General features: G+C 41.0%; 2 protein-coding genes across 2 annotated transcripts in view; one reads left to right on the top strand and one right to left on the bottom strand.

Moving 5' to 3' along the window:
- Positions 1–9,272, top strand: part of PPIC (peptidylprolyl isomerase C) — a 45,863-nt gene extending 36,591 nt beyond the window's left edge. Inside the window, exon 6 of the mRNA XM_054986495.1 lies at positions 9,029–9,272. The gene's annotated coding sequence lies outside the window, so the exon portion shown is untranslated. The remainder of the gene's footprint in view (positions 1–9,028) is intronic.
- Positions 1–21,547, bottom strand: part of SNX24 (sorting nexin 24) — a 106,698-nt gene that overhangs the window by 8,003 nt on the left and 77,148 nt on the right. The gene's annotated exons all lie outside the window — the stretch shown is intronic.

The following is a 21,547-nucleotide window of genomic DNA, read 5'->3' as shown; positions in this document are numbered from 1 at the left end:
TAGAAATAAAGACTGCTTTGTCTGTTTTCCAGCTGCATATATCTATAACTACAGTCACTTCATTGCTAGGGCTTGAAAGACTCTCATCCATCACATCAGCATAGAAAACGAAGTCTCTTGTGTATCTGGAGGCCTAACTGGTTTCATTAATGAAAGATTTAGAGCATGTTAACAAGGTAAGGAGAGTGTCTGGTGTGACAGATCAGCTTACAATGCACTGGTTCATCTATAAACAGATAGTGACCTGGACATGAAGCTAAAATGTATAAAATCACCTGCTCTGTGTAACACACAACAGACATAGGAGACTGAATGCTTACTTTTCACCACAAACAACAATCACTTAAGGAATGACCTCTCACCATTTTGTTAGAAAACTTAATTAACAATAGACAATATAAAATAGAGCATATAATACAAAAAATACTGAATGAATTATTATAATTAAAATGAATTGCAATAATATAAAATACTCATTAATCGTCTTCTAGACTGACTTTATTTAAAATATTTATATGCTGTCTTTCCACCCAAATAGGAGCCACAAGGCCACAAACATCAAGGCATTAAAAACTTTTAAAATATTAAAATGAAAATTTAAGATGTGTTTTTTGTGTGTATAGCAATACAGTAAAACCAGTCTTCATGCGCTGGTGGAAAACAATGGCAAAGGGAAGGAAAGAAATCTCCTTTGAGGGGCAGTTTCAAACTTTCGGTGTCATGACCAAGAAGGCCCTTTCTTAGGTTGCCACCCATCTTGCCTCAGATGGCCAGAACATCTGAAGCAAAGTCTCTGAAGATGACCAGTGTGAATGAGTGGGTTCACATGGGAGAAGGTGGTCCTTGAGGTATGCTGGCCCCACGCTGTATAGGGCTTTAAAGGTCAATACCAGCACCTTGAATTGAGCCCGTAAGCAAATTGGGAGCTGGTGCAGATGGAACAGGCCTGGAATGATACGGTCCTTGCAACCCATTCGAGTCACCATTCTGGCCTCAGCATTCTGTACCAATTGTAGCTTCCATACTGTCTTCAAGGGCAGAACCATGTAGATCACAATGCAATAATTTAATCTAGCCATTATGAGGGCCCGCACCACAGTGGCAAAATCTTTTCCATCCAGGCAAGGCCACAGCTGGCTCACCAGGTGAAGCTGGTGAAAGGTGCCCCTGGCCACCGCTCTCACTTGTTTATCCAACAGGAGGCTCTGATCCAGCTTCACCATCAAACTACAAACTTGGTCCTTTAAGGGGAGTGCAACCCTGTCCAGAACAGAGTATTACCTCTCTTCTTAAATGTGTAGTCCATATTATGGTTAGGCACTCACAAGCACATATACAACATTTCTGCCCACTCCAACATACATCTTTCCAAAGGAGAAATTACTCGGTTCTTGAAACTTCATAAAGAGACCAACATGTTTATCCTTATTACATTCTAACATTGTAAAAATAATTTAAAAACCATTCATATGGAGAAGAATGAATATGCCTGATCTAAAATAGATGAGCAAATGAAGTCATGGATTCTCAGTGGAAGGTTGTGTTGTATGGTATAGATAAGTGAGGCTAGGGCCTAATAAGAGCACCGTAGGAGTGAGAGACCACAAGGTCATTTGTTCCAACTCCAGGGGTGTATTGGCCGTTATGGCCACTGGGCCTGGGAGGCTGCTTCTGCTCAGTCTCCTTCCACCTGGGCTGACTCATCACAGTTTGGTGGGGGGAGCGGTCCTTGGCCTGACAAGGTTTCATGTGGCAAAGGTGCCGCCTGGTCTGGTCCATGAGGCACAGGAAAGGTGTCGCCAAGCTGTACTGTGGTGGAATGGGACTCTTTGAGCAGGCAAGGAAGGAGCCAGGAAATCTTTCTTCCAGCAGGCTCATTCTCCCTCGCACTGTTGGGAGAGGAGCAGGACTGGGGTGGTCCGTAGTGAAGGGCCCTTTTCCAGGGCTGATTTGGCCTCCCAGTCCACCCTGTCCAACTCCCTCATTGAGTCGAACTAGTGTTTGCCAACTCTGGCTTCAGAAATTCCTGGAGATTTGGGAGTATTGCCTGAGAAGTCAGAGTTTGGGTAGGGGAGAGAGCTCAGCAGGGATGTGTGATGCCAGAGCCTGTCCTCCAAAGCAGTAATTTCCTCCTGGGAAACAGATCAGTTGTAATTCTGGAGGAACTCTTGGCTCACCTTAAGCTTGGTAATCCTGCATTCTCCTAGTATAATTCAACCCCCAGTGTACTAAGCTAAGGGCAGGTAGTGAGAAATTACAGAAATATGGCAGATTACATTTTTTTTGGAAAAAATGAAAAATTAGCTGGTATTGTTTGTCATTTCATCTTTTTTGTGTCTGAATGCAGGATATTTCTCCTGGAGGAGCAGATAGCAATGAGGGAATTGCATGTGACTATACTTGATTCCTGAGAAAATCTGAAAGAGTTCACCATCTGACTGCTAAGTACTTGGGATGAAATTAGCCTACCAGGAGCCAGTCAGTATCTTATTTCAGCCATGTGGAAGTATGGCTTGTCGAAATCTAACCTATGCAAAGAGGGAGTTGGGCCCAATCAAAGGAGATCTCTATCAGACAAGGCATAAAACCTTGGAATTCTGGCAGATGCAAAGCCTTTCAGTTCACCTTTAAATGAGAATTCTGTATTAAATGTCTCTTTCATTTGCATTTTGTAAATTCAGCACTCTGTTGCTACAAAATTCATCTTGCTCTGCATTCCAGTTATGCATGGCAGGAGGGGCGAAGAGGGATGCAAGTCAAAGGATATGCGAACTGCATAACAATATAGGCTGTGAACTCAAACAAAACAAAATGTTAATAGTTACTAATCTAGGTATTGGAACAAAACTTAAGAAATCTCTGCAGGCAACTAAAGGCAGTTTTTAACACAGGCAAAGATCATTTCCATGTGTAGCCCCAATGGGGATCTATTGGAGCAATCCAGATTTTGTGACCAGCGCAAGGGAGATTGCTGTTTCAGCATGCTAGTTGCTGCTGTTCATTTCAAATTTTTTTAAATGAAAAATCTTGAGCAGAATCAAAGCCTTTATTCACATTGTTTGGGCAGTTAAATGATAACGGTAACAGACCTAGGCATACATGAAACATCTTACTCAAGGACGCTCCTCCCCAAAGGCTCTGTCAATTTCACCTTTAGGGAGGCGAAGCTGAAATTAACAAATCCTCTGAGGAGGGATCTCCTCTGGCTGTCTTTTTAAACTACCCTTGTGTAAAAAGGTGAAATTGACAGATGAATTTGTTGTTGATGATGAATTTGTTTACCTTTTTCATGAAGATATGTTTATTTTTTTAGCCAATAAGATATAACAAATAGGAGATGAAATGTTCTGAATATGCTTAAAGCCAGTAGTATTCCAGAAGAGGGTACTTGTGCTTTATGGTGTTTAAGAAACAGAAGCAATAACTGTGCTGTTTCTTGCCCCCAGCTAAATAACACACACAGGCACAACCTCCCCTCCTCATTCTTCACAGGGCTTAGAATAGTCTAGGAAAAACTTTACCACATGATTCTGTTGAATGTATAAACTAGACTTAGAGATCAATGATAACTGAATTAAAAAATTATGTGTTTTCATTAATAGTTTTAGAAATCTTCACTATTTATTTGCCACATATTATTAAACATATTCAGGGAGTTTAAAAAAAAAACTCCACTTTCAGAAATTTTTACCACAAATGTTTTTAAGCATACAAGATTATTATGTAACAAAATCCCTGAAGTCCCAATTTTTCTTCCTTCTCAGCTTCATAAAAAACACATTCCCAGAGGATGCCATTGATTAGTTGCACATGTTCTTTCAGTGACATCCCAAATTCTTAATTGTCAGTTATCTTTTCTCCTTCAATAAGTAAAATATAGTCACAAAATTGCAGAGGGACTTGTTCAGCCTTAACCTTAGGTAGATGCCATCATGCAGTGGAAAACAGTGCTAAAATATCACAGGATAATGCTCTCCAGAATGGGAGCCATATAAACAGCATAATGATTTCCCACGAGTTTTCTTTTTAAAAAATTGTCACTAAAGCTAGCATAAATGGTGACACATCTTCACAGAGGACACCATGAAATCGAACCCTGGCATTCTAGTTAGGTCTAAACCTACTCATCAGCCAATTATAACAGTAACTGAACAGCTTGCTGAAAACTTAGACAAGACCATTTTGCTAACCTTCTGAGAGCACACCAGAAGACTGCATTGTTTTCTCTGATTGATTTTCTTTTTAAACACACAAAACAGCTCTAAAAATTCATTTCCCCACCAATCATCCAGTCTAGTTGCTCAAGATCCACAAGCATCTTATGCCTAGAAGAGTCAGTGTACTATGTGCAAAGATGCTGTGTTTTCGAAGGTTTAAATCCTTTTTGCAGTCTTTTAGTATGAGATGCCCTATTGTTAGGGTGAAAAAGTTCATGACAGTTTTTCCTCTCTTCACAAGGAAGAATGCTTCACAATATCTAATTCAGTGGTGCAGCTAAAAATGGTGGAGAAAAAAAATCAATATATTCTAGCTACAGTAAGTAGGCTGGAGTGTCAGCCTCCACTGGGACTAAAACCCAGAGTCTTTATGGAACGCTTTGTAGTATATATTCCTTTGCATTTCCTCCAACTGCCACTTAAAATGATCTTTCAATGCTAAAGAGAAGTTATCAACCGTCCCCCCCCCCATTAAAATCAAGGAGCAGTCTGGGATTTTTATCTAACCCAAGAATGAGTTTTCCACTATTTAAAAGGAAGGCACAGCAGATGTATATCACACTTCCCTCACTCAAGGTAGCATCAATCAAGGAGCCAACAGAGGCCTTCACAGCCTGTTTGTGAGGTTCACTGTGGGGGTGTCGCTTTAAAAACTATCATTTTAATTGCGTATTTGAAAGTTGGACTTGATTATCATTTTTCTTGAGTATCAGGAGTACTGTTATTCTGGAAAGTCAGGTCAGGAAAAATTTCCATTTTAATAAAATAGCAAAACAACAGACCCAATGTAATGAAAATTATAATCAGTCTCTTTCTGAACTTGCAAAATGAAATTACAATATTAATTTCTGAAGTGCCTCCTCCCTCTCAGAAGCAGCAAAAAATGGGAGGTGGAGAAGGAGAGGAAACACCAGTACAGCTCTTTAGACCTGTAGTAGTAGTAGTAGTAGTAGTAGTAGTAATAATAATAATAATAATAGATTTATATACCACCCTTCAGGACAACTTAATGCCCACTCAGAGCGGTTTACAAAGTATGCTATAATTATCCCCACAACAAAACACCCTGTGAGGTGGGTGGGGCTGAGAGAGTTCCAGAGAACTGTGACTAGCCCAAGGTCACCCAAGCTGGCTTCAAGTGGAGGAGCGGGGAATCAAACTCAGCTCTCCAGATTAGAGTCCCACACTCTTAATCACTACACCAAACTGGCTCTCAACTGTAATGGACATTGTATCAATGGGATACAGGAAAATGCAGTGTGAGTAGACAAGATGCTAAATAAAAGATTTGATGACTAGGATCTCACAAATCTCCCTACTGTACACACAGTGGTCTAGTTTTAACATGCTGTCCCAACATCATCATGTTAAATCAAGCCTCAATGGTCCTACTTTTCTCACTATTACTTGTATGGAGAAAGCAAAATGTTTGCAATTAGGATAACTATTGTCAAAGGGAAGTATGAAATCCCTGACAAGACTGAGAATTTGATCTAACCTTTATGAAAATGAATTTGATTGTCATTTGCACAAATGACATGCAACGCATAAGGAAATTTTTAAAGGAAAATTGGGTGTATCAGAAAAAAAAGAAATATTTGCTGAAAAAAACATCTGAGAAAAGAGGAACATCTGAAAAGAGAAAAAATAAGTTGCTACAAACCTATTCCTTTAAAAATGAAACAGCCTAGTAAGTAGCAGTGGACTAGCAAGAATGCCAAAAAATTAAATTGAAACACACATGGAATGACTGTGTTAATTCTCTTCAAAATACTAGACAGCAATAACTTCAAGGAAAACACACAAGAAATAAGAGAGACACTTCTAACTATGATTTTAAAAAGGCTGACTTGCAAATGTTCAACTTCAGCCAAGATAATGGGATCATTAAAGAGGCAGCAAAACGTCAAAACAGTTACAAGTTAAGACTTACTTTAAGTATATAATCTGAAGAAATGTAATTCTCTAGAACTAAGAAACAGACTAACAGTTAAATTAGTTATTTACTAGTTTTAGTTCAGTGGCTGATGTTCTGAAGAAATGAAGATGTTGATTGAGAAAGAAGGATCAAGCTATAGAAAGGAGAGGAAGGGACAAGAGTACATGGCATACTGCATTTCTGACTGGTGACGTTTCAAGGATTGCCTCGGGTACTAGTTTAACATGCATGTTATGTAAAATATATGACTGCCATTACAAAAGGCCATAATTGAATTTCAGAAGCAAATTAGCCATATTTCTCATCTGCCAATATTACTGGTAATCTTGACATACAGTCTATGCCCTAAGAGTTACCAGTTCTGCACATGATGAAGCAGCAGTACAAGCCTCTCCAGTCCATATAATGTATAACAACACTATGAATGGTTGCATAATTCTATATGGAGCTCCTATGCCATGGCTGGTTATGTCCCTGATAGCAGAGATAGGGTAGGCACTATAATTTCGCTACATGAAGGTATAAGTGAGAGTATGGCTTTAATGAAGAGTCTGTAGGGCAAGTAGGGCCAATAGCACAGTTAGTTAGGATAGTGATTATCATCTGATAATCTTGTCTTCAATAGTATTTGGGTAAGCTGCTGATTTCTAAAAGCAGTTTCAGACAGGTTATCATGTAGAAATTAGTGATCAGCCTATGAATCAGATATGAATTGCTAAGGGATTGTTTCATTAAACAGTATTAAAAAGGAGTTAGTGTCCTCCACACATTCACTAGCAGCTTCCAAATTCAGCAGGATAGTTTTCCTGCATTTAGCCTTTGTCAATGCCATTGATGAAAAATATTTCATTTTCCCAATGCAGTGTTGAAACGCTGAACCTACACTACTAAAATAGGGACATCCCCCTACCCAGGCTCATGGCCACAGGAATCGCTATGCTCTGCAGCCTTAGTCCAACTGAAAAGATTTAAAATTATTGTGAGCCATTTACAAGAAGTTTAATACTGCCCAAATATTGCTACATTTGCGTATGATAATATAAAGCATCAAAGTACACGAGTAACTTCTTAGTAGCTCATAGTAGTAGCAGAAGAAAAATGTACTAGTTTAACCTTTCTTCCCTAATATGTGACAGAGCACTAATGAAGTTCTAACCCACAGTTACTCTGATTTTATATTAGCTATATCACCAGAAAACTGAGATATGTAAATACTTAAAAAATTATCTCAACCACTTGATGAAACAAGCTACGCTGAGTAGCAAGTGCCATGCAAAGACCTGATAAGAAAATGGAGAGAACAAATTAACTGTGTTATCCACTGCGCACTTGCTTCTAAAGATACTTTTGTATCTACAATATATCAAACTTCCTCAAAAGCATTACCATTTTGACAGAAAGAGCCAGATAGGCCATTTGTGGTTTTATCCTTCTTGAAAGAGTTTGACTTTTTAAAAAAAAGACTAAGCCTAAGAAGGCTGTAGATTTGTCAGGCCAGTGCTTGTTGTTAGTGATAATGCTGGGTGAGAATTGTCAAGCAGAGAATTAATCCAGAGAAGGTTCTGTTGGTTAGGAATAGACATGGGCACAATCTGAATTACGATCTCAACCCCCCCACCCCGATTTTGGCGTTTGCGCCATCGTGACTCAGCTAATCGGTTCCGTCCACGGCAACCGATCCAGCAGTCGGGGGTTTGCTTGTTCGGGACTTGATCGGATACATCGGTTTCTGTTCGGAATTGCAGACACTCTTGTGCCAGTAATTTATTCCCGGGGCAACGGAGCCAGGGGAATGAGCTGTGTTTGCCCTCCTTCTGTCGCCCTCGAAACACGAATGGAAGCCCAGCTTTCCTTGATTAGCAGGCTTCCTTCCAACCACGGAGCAGCAACCCAGGGGAGGGAGGGGGAAGGGGGTGTTCTGAAGCCATGGGCACAAAGGAAAGGCAAAAGGCAGTGCGGGAGGCTGGGAGGCCGCCCACGCCGTTCCCCAGGACAAGGGGCGCATGGGCAAGCTGGCCGCCCCTTGTCTTGCGGGGCAGGTGAACGGCACAGGCAGCCGCCGAGCCACTTGTGCTGCCGCCAGCTCCGCAGTGCACCAGGACAGCCGGCTTGCTGCATGGGTGGGTGGGGCACCCAGGACCGTGCGCACGCACGCGCAAGCGCCTGACTACGGTTGCCCTGGGTGCTGGCAACCGTAGATCCGGCCCTGGGAATGTCCCCCTCCCTGAGGGGAGGCGGCTCGTTGCCTGGTTAAAAACTCCCCCCTCTACTCTAAGTGTGTGTGTGTGTGTGTGTGTGAATGTTCCCTCCCTCCCCCTGCCCGCCGGGCCTGGCGGCCGCTGCCACTAACCACCATTCCTTTATCACTGGAAACAGCGGGGCGCCCTCCCGCTTTGGCCTTCCCGATTCCGGATCGGAAATGGGACTTGATCAGTTAGAATCGGTGGCCTGGGTTCGGCAGTGGCCCGGATCCACGAACGGCTTAATCAGTATTTTTTTTTGGATCGTGCCCATCTCTAATTAGGAATACACAAATATATCTAATAAATAATAAAATTTTTGGATGCTCCACAACCAGTATAGCTGAACTCCTCCTCCCCTCCTACTGCACTCCTATTCCCTCCTGCAGTTTGCATTTCCTCTCCTATCTAGAGTTGCTCTTGGATGTCTAGGTGATGGATATGGCCTAGTGCCTCTTACCAACTTCTTCTGATATTTATCAGCTGCAAGAGTTCATGGAACATATTAGGTCCATTGCAATAGGTTGCTTATTAATAGAGGTAATGTGTCTCCATACCCTTCTATCTTTATACTTGCTAGTACAATATGAGTGGGCTCTAAATTTTTTCCTTCTTTTTTCAATTCATAACAGATGGTGAAAGCCATAACTGATCTGGATACAGACTTGCTGGTAGTGTCATGCAACTCAATCCTGCCCAGAAAGGAAGGAACCTTTTTACAGTTTTGGACAAGAGATCTTTCAATCAAGGAAGCTTACTATTACTACCTGAACCTGGGCTTTCTCTGCTATTGTCCCCACTTTTCCAAGGAAGTAAGGAAGGCTCTGACTTTGGCATTTTTTAAATAAATGAATAAATAAAGCAGTTTTCCCCCCGGAGATTAGTTGGCTGATTATTTTATGGAAACCCAGTCTTGTTTGAAAAATTTTTGTGGATTTAATTAGTGATTATGATGGTATTTGAATTATAGTTGTAGATGTCTTACAGTGTACTTGTAAGGGGCACCATGGCTGCCTTGGCCAGATGCCCATGTAACTTCCGCAGTGTTAGTCAGCTGGAGAGCTTGTTCTGGCCAGCAGAGGGGCATGGAGCTAGTGTCATCTGCACACAAGCGAACAGGGAGAGAGTTGTGGAACAATGCAAACTTCATTGAACTACCAAAACTGAAGGGGATGGTGGACACAAGTTGCAGCTCCCTTTGTCTGGTATGGCAACAGTGCCTATGTGCTTTTAGGGGCCTTTTGGAGGCAGGCTGAGCCAACCCTAGTGCTGCTTGCTCATGCTCAGAATCGAGGCAGACTTACAGTGCAGTGCCTGAGGAAGAAGGCTCCTCGAGCTAGGCTGGAAATGCAATCTGAGAGGATTGCAAGGGACTGTGACGGCCATGTTCCCAAGCCTCCTTGTTGTATCACTACTTACCAGAAGGAAAACAGAGATGTGTGCAGTGATGGCAGGGGGCTCAGCTGCGCCTCGGGAGGGAGCATGGCCCGTGGGGGGGCGGGCATGGAGACCCTACTGAGGCAGATCCTGCTGGCATCCAAATGATACCCGTCCAGCGAGAAAGTGCTCTGCAACTGTTTCAGATTGATTTGCTCCTGCTGCTGCCGCCACTGTTGCATGAAACTCTGATCCTGCGAGGGAATGAGTCCAGGGGTCACCTGACCGGGAGAGAACAGAAAGCCAGCTCCTAGGAACCCCAATCCACAGTTGTGACCTGCCCTCTGCCCAAAGGGTGGAGGAAGTCCAGTTGAGGGAGTCTGCACACTGCCCTGTTATAGGCTGCAAATATACTCCCCCCCCTTCCAAGACAGCTATGTCATGTATACTTCTCTAGGAACCTCCTCCTTTGTTAGACATAAGATATAGTGCCTAGAGGCCATTGTCAAGCCACCCCCCCCCCCCAGGCTGCTGGGGTCAGTTGTGGAAGCGAACATTTTGGGAGCAGTGCCAGCAACAGTGCTGTTAGGGGTCTCCAATGAGAGAAGTTTGCCTAACATTTTGTTTCCACCGGAGGTGTAAGTGCTAAATACTTGCCCAATATTGCAAATTGCCCACTCTGTGCTCTCCCTGTCACCAAGATGCCTTATGCTCTGCCATGCCTCCTACTTACTGAGTTCATGGGCATCCAGCCGGGGGTTTATGTAGGGTTGGGGGGGCAGTGATTGGGTGCTGGAGGAGGTCCTTAGCTGATGATGGGGCTTGGTTGTGGCTGTAGTCTGCATCTTTGCTCCTCTGAGACACTTGTGGGAGGTTGTGCATGGGGGAGGTAGTTGACTTTCCCCTTTTCATAGGCACCTATGGGCTACACCATCTTTTTTCTCAGCATAATTGTCTGCTGCTGTTTGGGGGCATTATCCAGGCTACCCACTCCCATGCCAGCACAGGGATTTATGCCCATGGCCTGCAACTAGCTGGCCATGGGCAGCACTCCAACCTAGCAGGGCACTGCAGGGAAGCAGCTCTGGAGTAAATCAGACTTACACCTGTAATGAAATTCACTTATCTAATTGGTTTCTTTTAAAATTAAAATATTTTGGGTGAGGCTTTTGAGACTTTTTTCCTTTTAGGAGACTGGGATTGGTCAGCACTGTTTATTCCTGCCAGATAAGAGGCCCTAAGGCACAGATGCAAACCTGAAACAGCTTTCAAGGACATCTAGAACAAATTCAGGGACTTCTAGTGAATATAGCCTCATGCAAATAGTCTGTTGTATTTTTGTGCTTCTCCACATACTTCTATATTTATTTTGTTTGCCTTTGCAATTTTGTTTAATAAATTCCTTTTCTTAATTTGTTGCAGAGTTATTGAAAGTTATGGCTTCAAATCCAGTTCTTTGGCCATTTTGTCACATGCTACCCTGTTAAATTTGTTTCTGGGCTCAACCTGTTGAGTGCCTACCTTGCAGGGCTGACTTTCTGTTTAAAACTGGGTAGAGCTGGAAATTTGCCTCTCTGTTAAGAGCAGCTGGTGGTGGCTTTCTTCCCTGCAGTGAAGCTTCACTTGCCAGGCCTTTTGGAATTTAGCCTTTTGACATCAGCAGGTGAACGGCAGCCCCCCGGGGACCCAGGCAGGCTTGCTGGAAACTGCTACAACACCAACATAAGTGTCAGATACATCAGCATAGGGGCTAGTTGGCTTCCAGAGCACTCCCCCCCCCCACTTAGGACTGCTCTGCCAATCACCTTTGGACCTGATGGTTATACGCTACCTTGGGCTCAAAAGAAAAATGGCGGGATAGAATTATCTAAATACATAAATCTCTGAATGAATTAATCTAATGAAGCAGAGAATAAACACTTCAGGCTACAAACCCATGGCTCAGGGGTAAGCAAATGTTTTGGGTGCAGAATATTCAACCCTTAGCATCTCCAGTAAGTAAGTCGTATCAGTTAGCTGGCACTGAGACAAACCTTTTTTTTTACATAAGACATAGAGATCCACTGCCAGTTACAGCAAACAATTCTGGCCAAGATAAGACATAGTAGTCTGATGTAGGAGACAATTTTATATGAAACATGGTATCTCAACAGTAATAATTAGCTAAACACATGAGGTATAGGTCCTTTTTGCACTGGGACTTTAAAGCGTTTCAGTATCTGTTCTGCTTCCCATGTTTGCAGGAGTTTCACATTTGCAACTTGGGATGCAGTATCAATGTTTGTCAACAGTATCCCTGATTTTTCCCCCTGCAGACATACTGCAATTTTATTTTGAAGCCACTGCCAAGTCACATCTGGCCTGATTAATGTCAGTGCTCCTTCTGTTTCTCTTCTCCCCCCTCTCCTTTTCCCCAGGAGCTGATTGGTCTGTGCGGAATTAACCACTCCCACCCTCCTCAGCTTTCTGAACTCCTTTTATGCCATTTTTATCAGTAAAGCGAGGTAAGGGTGATAAGGCTGCTTCTCTCTTGGCTTCCTTCCTCCTGGGTATGCACACACTCCCTTATTTTTTTTCAAAGCCAGGAACAATTCCTAATGTTGCTGCTCATTCCCTGCTGGCTGTAAAAAAACCAGTTTTTGCACAGCCGTTTGCAAAACGGCAGAGAAGCTGCTGGGAGGAGATGAAGCAGCGGTATTTTAACCTTTTCCTGGCTTGGCTTTAAAAATAAATATATGAGAGTGGAACAAACGATAAGTACATGTTTTCCCCCAGAACTCCATCACCAATTGCCTCTCCAATGACCACCAATCAGCAAATACAGGGAAGGGATGGGTTCCAACATTGCAATGTTACTATGCCTGCTCAAAGTTTAAAAAAAAAGTGTGATGTGAACTGTGAAGCCCCGAAAGCCTGAAACTGCACCAGGGCTTCAAAGCCCATCTAAAATGAAAAACAAGATGCCAAACTGAAATTGCCTCAGACTGTGTGGAACATGGGGGTGCCATGCTGCAGCCACTGCGATCGCAGCGAACGCTCATAAAAGGCGGTTTAAACCGTAAGTGTGAAAAGGGCCTTAATGGTGTAAGAAAATTAACCCATTGTGCTTCAAAGCTAGCAACTAATGGGGTGACCTGTAATATCCAAAGAATATAAAAAATCATAGGAGGTAGCCTGTAGATATTTAAAGAAATAACAAAGATAACAAAAGTATTTAGCAATAAAACAGATCCGCTGGAGCAGCAGCCACACATATCCGAATTGCAACCCCACCCAACCGGAAGTCCAAATCATAGGAGGAATATTCCCCCAACAGTATTTGCTATTCAGTACTCTGCAACCTAAATAAAACAATGGTAGCTAATGGAATCCTTAAACTGCCTTGTGGCAGTGATTGAAGAAAAAAAGAGAGATGTTCATCAAATACATGGGTGATGGGGGGGGGGTTCCTGCAAAACCTGGCTAAAGGACCACTTATAGCAAGGCTGCAGCACACATTACAGACCTCTTTTAAGAGAACAGGTCAGTTGAATATCAAGTACAAAACAATATCCAAATCAATATATGGGTCTCCAACAGATCACCCAGGGTAGGGAGAAAAGATTTCTACTGATTATCTTCTTGCAGTAGCCCTCCTCCTCCGTACTATATCCTGGGTCATCCCCAAGGGTTGCACAGGGTTTGTATAGGAGACTGCAGTGGAAAAGAGGAAACTGTCAGCAATCCCCACCCCCCACCCCATGAACTCAGGTCTGTGATGATTTGTATCCAAGCCAAGATCTTTCCAACCCTGACACTGCACCAGGACTAAAAGCTGTTAGCAAAACAGGGAGAGCTGTTATGTTAAACACATGCACACAAGTCAAAACAGGTGGAAGAGGCACATACTGCAAAGCAGGCCTTTCTTCTGTAAAACTGTCTTGTATTTTACTTATTGATAAAATTATAGGAATCTCAATGAATTGCTTAAAAATTGTGGTTCTTCTATGCCAAGAAAGAGATTCTGTTTTATTTACATGTTCAATCCATGTTGTCTTGTTATTCTCAGTATATTGGTTTGTAAGGTACATCTTCAGTAGAACAAGGGTACTGTCTTCCTCCACTTAACACACAAACACACACACACGCACACACACACCTGAAATGAGCATGCCTAGTTACGTGCTGCTCTGTAACTATAGGAGCAAATCAATAGCAGCTGAATGCCATCTGCTTCGGGCAGCAGAACAGCACCAAAAGTGTGAGCAATGCATCTTCCCTTATTGAAAGGTTATTTTATGCAAGTAAACAATTCATCGTCTTCTTGCACGCTTGATGCTCATTTACCACTTTTGATCAATAAAATATGCAAAACAACAAAAAAATTGAATCCTAAGAGTAGTTCTGATGTCTGCGTGATAGCTAATCAATATTTAGGTCTGTACTCTCAAGAAGGCGAGTGGTTGGAGTACTTTCTTTGTATGAATCCCTGAATTTAAGGAAATGCTTACTGCTGTTTTTAAAACAAGAGAGCTTTGAAACCAATCATTTTTATGAATGTTAAAAGAGGAGTAAGAGTCACTGACTGACTGCCTATTGCTCCAATGCTCAGTGCTTCCTCTGTGCCAGCTCTGGTCTTGCTTTCAGCTCTTTCACGTTTCAGGTTTTTCTGCTAAAACCAAGCGCAACAGGTTGGGGTGGTGGTGGGGGGGGAGTGTTGCAACGTGTTCTTTGAGTGAGACCACAAGCTGCCTTATTTCATTAGATTTCCTGACAATTCATTTAAGTACAATAACTCTTGGCAGATATTGTAAAGTACATCACCTCATAGACATTTCAAAACAAAACTTTTTATCTGCCTCCAAAACCACCTCTCAGACTAAGTATTCTGTTTGCAAACCTAGCTCTTTGCAACCTAACTTGCCCAGTAAGTATGTATTAAGGCTGAACTAAGTTCAAAGACACCAGACCTAAACATATTTGTTTGGAAAGCAGAAACCATTGATTTCAGTGTTATTTAAATATAGGAAAGTGAGTTTAAGATTACAGCCATGGAAGAAATGTCCTTTCAAAAAGTGCTCTATAGAGTATCAGAAAACAAACGAATGAGGAAATGAATGAGGAAAAAGTATCGTCAATTAACATGCTGGACAATAAAGTAAACATCTCTTCTCCCTCTACGCTAGTGTTTACATATGGATTTAAAAACAGCTAGTTAAACAAAAAAAAATTAGTTTGACACAGTGGTACCTTTACAACAGAATTATTATCTGCATTCACTTTTTTAACCTATAATTTGTATTTTATTCAAGTCTATTTATAAAATCTTTCCATGGGAGACTTAAACATTGTTTTTTGGAATCTTTGTTCAGAGCAGTCAAGCAGCAAGCAGTGATTCTATAGCAGTATTCCGTTTCTATTAACATGAATGAGAAGTGGGAGTCCCTGTCAAATGGCATCCTAAGGTTGCCATACTAAGAATATCAAGAAATGTACATCTAGAAATGGGTTTCTTGCACATCATCAGCTGATGAAAAGAGTTAAATGAAAAATAGATTTCTTGAAATATATACTATATTCATGCAGCAAATGTGTATTATCAGTTACAATACTTCTGCTATGTATATACTAGTTCAAGATTTTAAAAAATCACAACAGACAGCTCTCATTTAACTGCACAAGACATAAGCATTTGTCTAATTCTTTTATCCCACAGCTCATCTCTTTTAAATAGGCTCCTGGAGAAGGTTCCGTTTAACTGGAGCTCTATAAAACCCACATGATTTTGACCAAATGAATAATATAGAACATGGTCATGGGAAGTGCAGTAGCTCTGAGTCAATGACCCAGCTAGCAGCAAGAGTATAATTTAAAGGCAGAAATTTCCAGTGCATGCACCGTTAGCCACAGTGAACCTGTTACTGCTCTAAAGGGAATTGTTTGCCTCTTATTAGATTTTCTACAGCACAGCCATAAGTGATAAATGTACTGCTGTACTCACTGTCAAGTTAATCAATGCTGCCAAAGTTTTGTTGACCTAACAGTAATCTATAAAGTGAGCGGCATTTTCTCTATCCATATGACATCTCAGTCCACAGTGGGATAGGAATCCTACAGTAGCTTTGCAAAAAAGAAAATCAGACTGAAATAAAGGAAATGGGTGGGGGAATAAAGAGGGCACTTTCAAAATTCTGCTTTTAAAGCATCAGACTTTAGGATTTTTGGCTTGCTTGAGGAACAGAAACACACACAAAAAAGACTTGCTAGCAAATGGATAACTTCACAGATGATAGAATATCTTGTTTGTTTGTAAAAGCTCCAAGAATCTCAAACAGAATAGCTGTGAATAAAGTATTTTTGTCTCTAGTTGAGTGCACCAGCTCAGAGTCAGTGCAGTGAGCAGTAACTTGACTTCTGTTGTTACAGACTGGAGTAATTCAGTCTGCATGAAATGAATGACCACTGAAAAAGCTAAAAGACAACAACAAAAACCCCTAAAACATGAAACATCTTCCAATGGATAAACATTCCCCAGAAACCTGCTCAGCTTTCACCCGCAATTATAGGCACATGAAATATGAATTGCAATTGATTTTTTTCTTTTAGGGGTCACTTGGCTCCATGTTTTATGTGCTCTAGGCATTTATTTGGGTAGCAAATAGTCATGCTTTTATAGGATGAACCAAGTAATGTAATCCTAGCTCAGTCAAAGGCATTTCACTGTAGTTCCTGTTCTCTGACACATTTTTCTTCCCTAAACTCAGTTGTGAAGAATTTCTTAATAAAAACAAGAAAAATAAAATCACCAGTTTAAAAAGCTAATACTTACTAACCTTTTAACTAGAGAACATCTTTATAGTTAATAAGGATCACCAACCTGGCAACTGCACAATAGAGATTTGGGCAACAGATTTTTTTCTGACATCATTCTATCATTTATTACAGAGATGAGTGACTTTTTTCTTCCCAACAAGGAAAATGTTAATTTACCTGCTCCATAAAATTGATTTAAAATTTACTTTTAATTGAACTAGCTACTTCAAATTAAATCTTGTTAGAGTTGCCAACTTCCACCAGAGGCCTGGAGATCTCCTGGTACTGCAACTGATTGCCAGACTCCAGAGATCAGTTCCCCTGAAGAAAACCACTGTTTTGAAGGGCGAAATCAATGGCATTATATTCTGTTGAGGTCCCTTTTCTGGGGAAAAGCTACAGTTTGTGCTATACTAACAGCCTCTACAGGTTATAACTGTGATCTATCAACTCTAAACTAGGCTTACCAGTGGGCTCTTCCTGCCATTGATCAGCTGGGCAGCAGGTGAAAAATGGGCAGGATGATCAGGAGCAATGGGCAGCGTTCCAACGTGCTGATGTCTCTCTCCCTGTGCCCAGAAGAGATCTCAGGGCATTACCAGGATGCTGTAGCCTCCTACAGTATCCCCAGGGACACACTGACATCAGTTCCAGGTGCATGGGAAGTGACATCAGTGCATCATCAGAGGAAAGGTAAATAAGTAAATAAATAAATAAATAAATAAAATCATTGCATTGCTGGTGAGGCCCCCTCCCTGGTAAGTCTCCCACCAGTTATCAGCATTATGCTGAAAACTGAAACCATGCTTAGTAAGCCATGATTTCTGGTTCTGGCTTGACAGTCAATCACAAACCACAGCTGTAATGACAGGCTATCAGTAAGTAAGCTGATTATTTGAATCAAACCACTACCTCATAGAATGTCCTGAGAATACTTGAAGAAAAAGCATTTGATAGAACACCACAGTTTAGGAAATAGCACATGACATTTAACAACAAACTATTTACAAATTTAACAACGAATTATTATTGATCATTGTAAATTATTATTGTTACTGCCCTGACATAGGTAGAGATAATGATGATGATGATGATGATGATGAATGATTTGTCTCTTTGCCAGGTTATTAATAATTAATTCAGTTGAAAAGCAGGGCAGATAAAGTACAAAACAAAAGCAAGAACTGATATGCATAAAAGGAACGTATATGGAAGCTAAGCCTAACCATGCAACAAGTATGCAGAAGTAAAATAATCAAACTGTTGCTTTTGTCCAGCTCCTGACTTTGGAGGATGTCCCATTTATGAAGTAAGAAGGAAATATGACTTTTACTGCATTTCCATTTAAAATAGTTCTTCAACAGATTTTTCCAATGCAATCCTAAATAGAGTTACACCTTTCCATACCCAATAGATTTAGAAGGATGTAACTCTGCTTAGGAATGCACTATTCATTAGTTAACTAGATCAACTACATCAACATATACAAATATAAGGCAAAGAAAAATATAACAATAATATCTTTCCATTTCCTTTGTTACCTCCTATATTGTCATTTGCTCGAAGCAACCTTGAAAAAACTGCAAATTAGGCCACAGACCTCACTTGCTATCATGGGAATATATAATTATTCTGTTAATTTAATTGCTCTAAATGCAATGTCATAGTGTCTTCCAGGGTCTACAGAGCATTGTGGCATTCCAGCTGCACACTTCAGATGTAAGTATGTGCCTTTCCAGCCATACACAAGTTGAGGCCAAACTGGTTGCTTCAGAACATTAAAAAATGTTGTTAGAATCACATTCTGTCTCTCCTCAATAACAACAACATTCGATTTATATACCGCCCTTTACGACAACTTAATGCCCACTCAGAGCAGTTTACAAAGTATGCCATTATTATCCCCACAACAAAACACCCTCTGAGGTGGGTGCAGCTGAGAGAGCTCCAGAGAACTGTGACTAGCCCAAGGTCACCCAACTTGTTTCAAGTGGAGGAGTGAGGAATAAAACCCGACTCTCCAGATTAGAGTCCCGCACTCTTAACCACTACACCAAACTGGCTCTCAAATAATGGGCTGCATGCGAAATTGCCCTCTCCTAGTAGAAGGAGGGGTAATTTTCTATGATTCCCCTTCTACTACAGACCCCCTAGCATCAAATTTCAATGCTCTTCTGAGGGCCAAGCTACAAGTGACAACTGACACAGGTTGGACACTTGTCAGCTTCCCTCAAGTTTTGATGGGAAATGTAGGCGTCCTGATCTTGCAGCTTGGCTCTCCAACTGCTGTCCAATGGACTTTTCAACTGTCACTTGTCCAACATTCCGCCAAGCGGCCTTCATTTCCCATCAAAACTTGAGGAAAGCTGACAAGTGTCCAACCTGTGTCATTCGTCACTTGTAGTTTGGCCCTGAGAGTTCCTGATCCCCAGAAGCAGCATTTTGGGGAGTGTCACAAGAGGAAAGAGGTAAGAAAGTTCTATTCTGCAAGTGAAGCACTGCTCATGATTATCTGGATCCAAACCTATGTCTCAGAGGTACAGCAAGGTGTGGTAGTAGAAACTACTAGTCAGAGCAGTACCATCTACCAGGCAAATACCAATTTGTAGAAGCATAATGAGATTTGACTAAATTTTTGCTTGAAGTTGTGTATCCATTGGTACAACAGTAATTCAGGATCATTCTCAGAGGAACTATGTAACTTGTGCTGATTGACAAACTGATCAAAAGCACACACATTTGCTTTCAAAGATGGGAGGGGAAATAATATATTTTTTCCTGCCTTGGCATAGCCTACTGTTTTAAGAGTAGTCCTGCTCTTTAGACCAAAGACTGGCATTCTACTTTCAATAGTGGCCAGTCAGGTTTCCCTAGAATATCTCAAGCAGGTTATGGCCTTCCGCTTTTGTTTACCCCAGTGTATTGCTCCGCACACAAAGCATTATCCAGCACGCCTAATAGCCACTGGTAGACCCATTCACCATGAATTTTTCTAATACCTTTTTAAAAAGTCATCTATATATGTTGTCTAGTATCTTTAAGACAACACGATTTGAGGCAGTGACATGAGTCTGAAGAAGGGAGTTCTGACTCTCAAAAACTTACTCTCTGAAAATCTTGTTGGTCTATAAGGTGCCACTGGAATCAAATCCTACTGTTCTACTGCAGGCCAACCCAGCTACCCAACTAAAGTATCTTTAAGACAATATGAGAAAACACCGTTACCATATCTTACTCAGAAATCTATATGACTCCCAAAACAGCATATATGTCTTCTGACATATAAAGGGGAAAATGTCCCTTAGTGATTTTTGTCTATGGAGCCCTTTCCAATTGCCTGTCTTTGTAGTTAAATAACTCCCATCATATTGGTAACACATGGTAAGAGATTGATCCCATGTTATTAAAGGAAATTTCAAGCAGAAACAGATAAAAGTTGTAATCCTTAACCTACCTCTGCTGAAGTGCTGCCAGATATTATTAAGTGGATTTAGGGTGGTCAACAAAGAAATTTGCCTAAGCCTGCGCACAATATACATGGCACTGCAGAAAATTGAACCCCAGTCTCCCAAGTGTTTTGCTGACTAGGGTAATGAGATGGCAAGGGCTAAAATGTTTCTAATCCAAGAAATAATTTATTTTATGTCAAATCTGTAGTCATTGACAGCATTGGCTTTGTCTGACTTTTATACTAAGCCTTGAATTAATTGCTCTCAATTAATCTGTTCCAGTCTTTGATAGCTTATTTATCAGACAAGGAAAGATAGATTTAATGGTGCTTGCTTGAAACAGGTTCTTTAATTGGAAACACCAGAGTGTTTAGCTCACTTTGTGTTCTAGCAATTAAGGACAATTTGGAGAAGTGTTTTTCCCCCCTACTATTGTCTCCTTGATTAGATTCCAAAGAGGCAGACAAAACAAATGACAATACTACCTAGCAATATTGGTTCAAATAAAAGCCCAACAGCCAAATTACTTACTATGAGAAATGTGAACCATCCCCATCAATTCCGGCATTGTCTTTCCTTTATTTCATTTTATCTTTGCCTCCTGTGCAAAGCAAATGGCTACGTTTCTTACAAAATGCATGACCACCACATTCTTTTCTACAATTATGCGTCCCTCCAAATAAGCCAAATCAACAGAAGAAATTATTTTTCTTGATTAAAGGCCCACATTTCTCTTGGGATGAAACAAAACGAACAATTAATCTTTCCTTATTTGTTCTCGGAAGGACCTGAATTCTTTACGTGTACAATAGCCAGGTACCTGTGGCAGCCAGTCGGCAGCAATTAGGCTTGAGTTGAAAATGAATGGACTAGAGTCAGAGAGCCTAATCTGCTGAGAGTTTCTACTAGAGGGCAAGGTTACACCGAGAAAATTCCCCTGCTGTGGAAATACTGTTAAAAATTACCTCTTGACTTCAGCATAATTAACCAGGCTTGGGAATTTATATGAACTAAGTAATTGGAAAGAATTAGCAAGAGATATATACATTAATCTTCACCAGTTACATTGTGTTTAATGAAATTAAAAGCACCAGGTCTACTTTGTGCCTGTTTTAGTTTATGCAAACTTTAAACATTTCACCTGTAGATCAGAGAAAATTGAGCAAGATAGTGAGGATACAATAAAAAGATAGAAGCATTCAACTTTTCCACTGCTGTCCAGACTTGCATTTCAGGTTTCCTGTGTCAACATTGCAACTTGTGTCAACAATAGAACCTTAGTGTATGCACTGCCTTTAGATTGCATGTAATTTAGTTAAAGGACTCCTTCCTTATGGAATAAAAAATTAATAAACTGAGCTTTGGCACTCAATTGCTAGCTTTTTAGCTGTGTATATAATAAATACAAAACATTTCGATTAGCTGGACTGGAGTAGCATTGATAGCATTGAATGGGTAGCATTGGCAGTATTTTAGAAAGCATAAACTGAATTTTTAGAGACAGCCCAACTAACTTTTCTGAAGACTTGCAGA

This window comes from Eublepharis macularius, chromosome 8 (assembly GCF_028583425.1).
Source record: "Eublepharis macularius isolate TG4126 chromosome 8, MPM_Emac_v1.0, whole genome shotgun sequence".
Taxonomy (NCBI): Eukaryota; Metazoa; Chordata; class Lepidosauria; order Squamata; family Eublepharidae; genus Eublepharis; species Eublepharis macularius.
Note: the sequence above shows the minus strand (reverse complement) of the source record. Positions and strands in the feature narration are given on the sequence as shown.